The following is a 7,909-nucleotide window of genomic DNA, read 5'->3' as shown; positions in this document are numbered from 1 at the left end:
GTGGGCCAGCCACCCCCTGGTCCCACGTGTCATTCACCCAAAGGCAGTTGCCGTAAGTCAATTAAGCTGCGTCCCCCTCCATGCCGGTGCAGTATAGTCATCTCACCGGACCTCTAGTTGGGGCCAAACGAGAGAAGTTTGATGTTTACTAGTTTATTGGTCCCCTTTGCATTTTGCGCCAACTTTTGACCTTTGATTTAACTAATAAAATGTTAATGCATGTAGACAAAAATGTTGTGTAAGTCACCTTACGAAAACCAAATAATCCCAAAATACTTAGGCACGGTGCATTAACTCCCTCCTTGTTTCTTATTTCGTGACATATCAACCAATGAGAGATGTGGTCCGTGCATGCTTTCAATGACTTGAGACTACCAAACATGACATGCAGTGTTTAGTTCATTGCATGTAATCCTATTAGTACTCTAGTTAGCAAAAAAACATTAAGTTCTCTCGCTGATAGGAATAAAACACCATGTATTTATTTACAGAGGGAGTAGTACATTTTTTGTGGCATGCATTACTAGATATTGTAAGTCAAATACTAAAATCCAGATGGACGTGGTAGTACTCCTAAATCCAGACGGTGGTGCTACTAGTACTAGTAGTAGTACTACCAATGTAGTAGTAGGAGTACTAGCACTGTACTACCCGTTGGTCAAATTATTACGTGCTGCTCCTCACAGTGAAGTGACAAGACCCTGCACCGGAGATGACACCTGAGTATAGGCGCCGTGTTTGGCATACCATAGTCAGCCTCACCGTCTGCAGTCACTATCATCATGGCTGTAGAGCTAGCATACTTACAACTAGCCCTGTTCGACATAATTTCCCATGCGTAGATGCTCGTGCATTGCACGGAACACCAAGATTGGGGGTGGACGGCTCCGGCAGCGGCCATCACGCCAGATTTTTCCACGACCTTCTAGATGTGGTGGGGAGGAGATAAGGCTGATTGTGAGGGACAAGGAGTTGTTTGTAAATACGGAACAAGTGCGGGCATCTTTTTGCAAAAATCGAGAAGCTTGGTTTGTATGCGTCAGATCTAGATCCGACGGCTATTGGTGAAAGATGGGAGGCACAACATCATCACCAACTCAGGACCTGTTTGATTCGCAGGATTTTGAAAACACAGGAATAGGACACGGCAATATTACAAGTTTCAAACTGATATTACAGATGTTAGGAGTAATGCTGCACCTACGAAGAGGGAATTACTAGGAAGTTTACGTAAGAACTTTCGTTACTTTAGGGGGATGCAGCATTATCGTACAAACTAAAATCCACCACCCTGACAAGTCACTAATGGGCAAATAAGTTTTCAAGTCTCTGGCCACTTGATGTTTCAAAAACAAATTCAGATTCTGTGGAGACTTTGTCATTTAGGCTTAGACGCTTGCGGTGATCAGCACGCCATTCATTGTTGCGCTAGAGAACGCCAAACCTCATTACCTTGAGCACACTTGCCTCCAGAACAAAGAACCTGGCCAATTTAATCTCAGATGTGCTGCCTCGGTAGTCGATCAAATCAATTTCTGTAAGATGGAGATCAAGGCATCCGATGAGATTGTTATAGTGCAGCACATTTTTCACTTTCGGGTCTTTTTTTATCTGCAAAAGAAGAGAACATATTAGAGCAGCTGGCTGCATAAGATTGCCGTGTCATCAAGAGGTACCAATATCATTTGCTCATACGATAGGGTTGGCTGGCTAGTGATATTTTTTCACTCACTCACTCCCTCACTCTCTTTCTCTCTCTCTCTCTCTCTCTCTCTCTCTCTGTTTCCTCTCATTTAACTAGGAGCACGTGAAGAGCTTGGGCATTTGTTGCCTTCCACTATGTGGCCGATGCCATATTTCGTGAAAGTATGCCACATAATATGCATCGGTGTCAAATCAAAAGATTTTGGCACCTCTCTCGCGATGTGAGAGAGTTGGCATCGTTGTGCACACAGACCCACATGTATAAACAAATCAATCAAACCAACTAAACCAGCCTCTCACTCTCCCAAACAAGTGTTTTTTATTGCCTCAGTCCTCTCTCTCTCTCTCTCTCTCTCTCCCACACAGTGTTTTTTCATTGCGTGAGTTAATTTGGCACCGGAGCAAAGTAGGTGATCCAGATTGGGGCACCAGGTGAGCAATGGAGGGGCATCGATGCCAAATGCATCACAAGTGAATTTGGCACATGTTTTGGTCTACATAGCCCACTTTTGTACTCCCTCTGTCCCAAAATTCTTGTCTTAAATTTGTCTAAATACGTATGTATCTAGTTACATTTTAGTGTTAGATACATCCGTATCTAAACAAATGTAAGACAAGAATTTTGGGACGAAGGGAATACTACCTCGTATTTAGTATAAAATTTTGACCATAGATTTACCTAAGAAAATGCCAATCCATGTCACTAAAAATTACACCATTTGAAATTATGTTCAAATACGAATCCAACGATATAGTTCTTAGTGACATGCATTAACATTTTGTCAGTTAAATCTATGGTCAAACTTTGATACTACAAAATTGGAAGAGTAAACCAGGACGGAGGTAGTACTTGCTCTTAGGGTAACCATAGAGTTACTGGAGTAGTCTAAGTTACTTTCCACTATGACTAGCCTAGGCTACTATAGTAGTACAGCATAAAAACGATGCAGGTGATCACGTGAGAAAAAATACTAAAAACATTTCTTTCGGTGCAGTGCGTAGATGCAGTTTTGAACACTACACTTGTCATCGTAATTTGGGAAAATTACGAAAAAATTGAGCTACATTGTGATTACCATTTACTTATAGGAAAGAAGTTTCACCTCGATGAGTAGCTTCTCCGTGCATGGAAAGCATGTAAGGAATCCAACAACTTGATCCAGATTGGGGCTGATAGATTTTAGTGCTAAGATCTTCACTGTGCGCATGGACTGGGTCAAGCTTGTGGGAATCATTTTCTGGAAGACGGTCGTAAATACATCAAGAAGAAATTAAAAAATGTGAATTTCAAGAAGACGAAGAAGAAGATGAGTGCTGTACCTGAACGATTACGGATCCAATAAAGAGTTCGGATAATTTGGCAGACAAGTACACCAACGCTGTCAATTTCGGCGCGTCAATGACCCTGATTTTTGTTGGACCTTCTAGATCCGATACAAGCAATCTCTCAAGGAAAGGCGCATTCTCAATGACCATAACGTGGAACAGCTGGAGTGATCTCTTCCCAATTGATGTCTTGTTGCAGGGCCAGCAAGACACATAAATCCATCGGAGATTCATCGAGGCGATGTGCAGGCTAATGAACCCGTGAATCTGCTTAAGACAAAGGTACTCGAGCGCAGTACAGCTACGGAGCAGGTGCTCCATAGCCTTCTTCGAGATGACAACGTTGAAGAGGTCGAGCTGCTTGAGTTGAGGAAGAAGAAGGGCGGGCGCGACATTAATCTGGGGAAGATAGCAGGAGCTGAAGCTGGTGCGGCGCAGCGTTGGCGTGAGGCGGAGTGCGGACGGCGGTAGAGAGCGACATCGTCCAGCTTCAAAGCTGAGCTCCTCGAGCTGATCTAGGGCGGGGGATAAGAACCACTCGTCGAACTTGGGTTGGACCTTGCTGTTGGTACTGAACATGCGGATGTCAAGGCATCTGGCTAGCCCAGGGTGCGATGAAAGGATCGTGGAGACTGCGGCCATGCGTTTGCAATCCCCGTCGCAGAGGCAGCTGTCGACGGTGAGGTTGAGGGGGACGCAGCGCCAGAGGGGGCGCCACCGCCGGGAGAGCAGGGCGGTCCGCACGGCAGATTTTGTGGGGAGGAGGCCGATGATGACGAGCAACATGTCATCGGGGAGGCTGCTGATGAAGTCCAGGCTCGCCAGATGCGGTTTTGGCTCGAGCCGCCTCCGCTTGTTGGCTGCCTCGCCGTCCATCTCAACCGGCGGCGACGCCGGTGTACACGTGTGCTGGTGTGTGTTGTGTGTTGGGCGTGCGCGAGTGCGTCCTTCTGTGCATGCCGCCGCGCAGTGGTGAATTGTGCGCGAGTGCATCCTTCACGCGCAAGAATTTTGTCCTCAATGCGCCCTCAATTTACTAGCGTGCGGGGTGCTACCCCGAGTGGTTTCAACTTTGTTTACTTCACCGCGTGTCAGATGGGCCTCTAGTTTACTTATTTTCATCCACTACCACATGGGCCAGCACACGAAGATACAGAACACGAGCTGACAAGGCAACATGTGGATTGGTTGACCGGTCAACTAAACAATATACGGAGCTATACGCTGACACAGTGAGCGTATAATCCGTCGGTATAGAGAGTTCGAGTGAGAGGGGAGGCCCGTGAGAGATAGCAGAGAGAGAGAGAGAGAAAGATCTACTCCCTCCGTTCGATAATGTAGTTCCAACATTTTTAAGTCAAACTTTTGAAACTTTGACCAAGTTTATAAAGAAATTACTTATATCTACAATACCAAAGATAAATGATAGTATGAAGTAAGTACATGTTGAGATGAATCTAATGATCGTTCCAGATGTAAATGTTTTTCTCCACATATACCTGGTCAAACTTTTCTGAGGTTTGACTTTTCAGAACATCCATATGCTTATGGACGTGACAGAGTCCCTAACTAGAGAGAGATAGAGAGAGAGAGTGAGTGAAAAAAGTGTGTGTGCGTGTGTGAAAGAGACATGGACAACACACGATAAAAGCAGAGAAAAAGTGTGCGTGTCTTATGCAAACATATCACACATGCATCTTCGACAAGGAGGCAAGGTGAGGAGATAGTGTGTGGTTGTTTGGAACCGAGAGAGCAAGACCCCTAGCACGTGGCCAAGAGGGGTCTGACAAACAAGGGAGAGAGGTCGAGAGAGACGTACGGAGAAAATGCAGACATGGGGAGGAGAGAGTGTATGTTTGTCATAGAGAGATCCCCTGGAGATCGTGATGGGACTACATGGGTGGGAGATCGAGTGACAAGGTGTGTGCGCGATAGAAGATGCCCCGAGAGATATCGAGATAGACGTATGGATGGAAGGAGACAATACGTGTGTTCCTGATGGCTAGTAAGAGATAATCATACTTAGGAGGGGGGGGAGTTCTTGCGCCTATGATGGAGTGAGGGATTATGGTACTTAGGGGGGTGCGTGTCACATGGAGAGAGAACAAGGGCGGAGAGTGTTGGATGGGTCTATATGTATAGCGCGAGCGAGACATGTGTATGTGTGAACCAGGGAGATATAAGGCCAGTTTGGCTTGCGTCCTGAGCATCTTTTGCCTGCCTGGGGTTGTGGCTAGATTTCATGCACTCTTGTTTGGTTGCTACCCTATGAAAAAGAAAGCCCGCCTGGCCTGGGTTCCCTTGCACTTTAATTAGCCTGGCTGAACTCCAGACACTGCAAGTAGCCTAGCCCAGGTGACCGATTTCGAACGCCTGGCCGTGCCTAGTCGTGTGGGCACGAGGCTAACAGCAACATGGATGGATATTAGCATTAAATAATTGATGCATGGATTGATTGATGGGACATTGATGCTTTGCCTGGCCCATGCATGAACCAAACGCTTCAGCACCACACAAGCCTGGCCAGGCAGAAATATTTTACATCTTATGTCCACACTAGGCAGTACCGTCCATCAAGGCATGAGGGTCAGGTCATGAACCAAACTGACCAATAAAGTTTGAGAGAGATTGAGGAGCCCCGATAAGGCTAAGTGGTGCGTCAGATAGCTGAGAGGGGGAAAGAGATATTCCATCCGCTCGATAATGCAGTGCATGTAAATTTTTTAGAAGTCAAACTTTGGAAACTTTGATCAGGTTTACGCAAATGTTATTTATATCTACAATACCAAAGATACATCATACAAAACTACATCTCATGGTGAATCTAATGGTACATGTTTGTCGTACTAGATGTAATTCTTTTTCTCCACGTACATGGTCAAACTTTGTGATGTTTGACTTTTCAATAAATCTATATGCTATGGACCGAGGAGAGTGCCTCAGTCGAGACAGATCAAGTGCGTGTGAAGGAGAATGAGTAAGTGTGCAAAAAGAGTATGTGTGTGAAAGAGAAAGTGACAACAAACGATAAATTAGAGAGAGTGTGTGTTTTTTCATTTCTTATGCGAACATATCACACATTCATCTTTGAGATGGAAAAGCGAGGCGAGGAGATACACGAAGATAGCTAGTGTGTGATTGTTTGCAATGGAGAGAGACACCCCTGTAGCACATGTCCAATAGAGGTCTGGCCAACAAGGAACAAAGGTCGAGAGGGACACATGGATGGCATGGACGCATGGGGAGGGAGAGAGGGTGTGTTTGTGATAGAGAGATCCCGTCGAAGATCGAGGGAGTGCGTGCGCGATAGAAAGATGCCCCGAGAGAAATTGAGATAGACCATGCACATGTTTGTGATGGAGACTAAGATTAGCTAGTCATATACATATAGGGGGGACTACGTGTGCCTACAATTGAGTGAGAGACCATCATACTTGGCTAGCTGGGCATGAGATTGTGTGTGTGTGCATGTGAGATGGAGAGAGAACGAGGGGGTGAGATAGAGTTTTAGATGGGCCTATCGAGTGCGAGTGAGATATGCATGTGTATGTGTGACCCAGGTGGATGGAGAGTTTGAGAGAGGGGGAAGAGCTCCGAGACGACATAGTGGTGCGTGAGAGAGTTACGGGCAAAGAGCCAAGGAATTTGTGTGCGTGCGATGAGTGAACCCAAGATATCTAGCTTGGACTAGCTAGAGTATCATACATAGTGTGCGAGAGAGACCTATAGATGGTGTATATATGCATGCGAACTAGAAAGACCCCCCCCACACACACAAAGAGAGAGAGAGAGAGAGATGTAGAGAAAGGGAGAGGGACCAACAAGGTTTTTGTGTCGGATGCGTGCGACAGAATTGAAGATCGTCGGCGCGCAAGAGAGAGAGAGAGAGAACATGAGTCCGGGAGAGGGGGAGGTCGCGTTTTATGCATCAAAGACTGATATAAACCATGTTTCGATATAAACTTGCATTCAAATATTTAAATTGGAGAACATGTTGTCTGCAATCCACACATGAACGGATATATGCGTATATCAAACAAGTTCATTAATTTGACTTTCAACATGTTCATGGAGTACTATAATACTGTACAACATGCTACTCGATTGAGGTGTTCAATTTTGGATTCAGTTCACTATTTTGACCTATTGAACGAGCTATTTAATTGAATCGAGATATTTCATTTTGGGTTTGATTCGCGTTTTTGAGTGGGTCAACTATTTGTCATATAGTAAATCGCTAGCAACGAGCATGTAAAAACACATTACTCCCGAGCATCATCTCTCCATCTAAAAAAGAAGTGGCAAGCTAATATTTCAAAATTTGATCCGAATCGACTTGGTAAGGTAGACGTGGATGCTCGTTCTCCCAAAATTTGAACGAACCGTTAAACATCCTCTCTGCTCGGTGGAATTCGCCCGAGCAAATAAATGGGAGACGCGAAATTACCGCCCTATGTGGGACACGCATCAATTGGCCCGTTGTACATCGAGGGTAGGTTCATAACTTCATCCAAGCGCGCCTTCTCCTCGGCCGAAATGGCATATGCCAAATAATTCATAAACCATGGTCGGCAAAACACACTCTCCTCACCCGAAATAGCTCGCGCCCACTATTTCAAAACATGCTCTCCTCGCCCGAAATCGCTCGCGCCCACTATAGTTCAAAACACGCCCTCCTCGCCCGAAATCGCTCCCGCCCACTATTTGGGGAGACGCAAAGTTACTCTACTATCCCCGACCCTCAGTACACAGACCCAAGCCGAGAAGCCTATAGGCAAGGGTAGAACTGTAACTCCCCCTCACATTTCAGACAAATGCGTCCATAAGACATGGTTCCACTCCCCTCCCAATTCCCCCCCGCCCCCCGCCCGCCCACCCC

The sequence above is a fragment of the Triticum urartu genome, chromosome 6 (genome assembly GCF_003073215.2).
Source record: "Triticum urartu cultivar G1812 chromosome 6, Tu2.1, whole genome shotgun sequence".
Lineage (NCBI taxonomy): Eukaryota > Viridiplantae > Streptophyta > Magnoliopsida > Poales > Poaceae > Triticum > Triticum urartu.
This window is presented reverse-complemented; position numbering follows the sequence as displayed.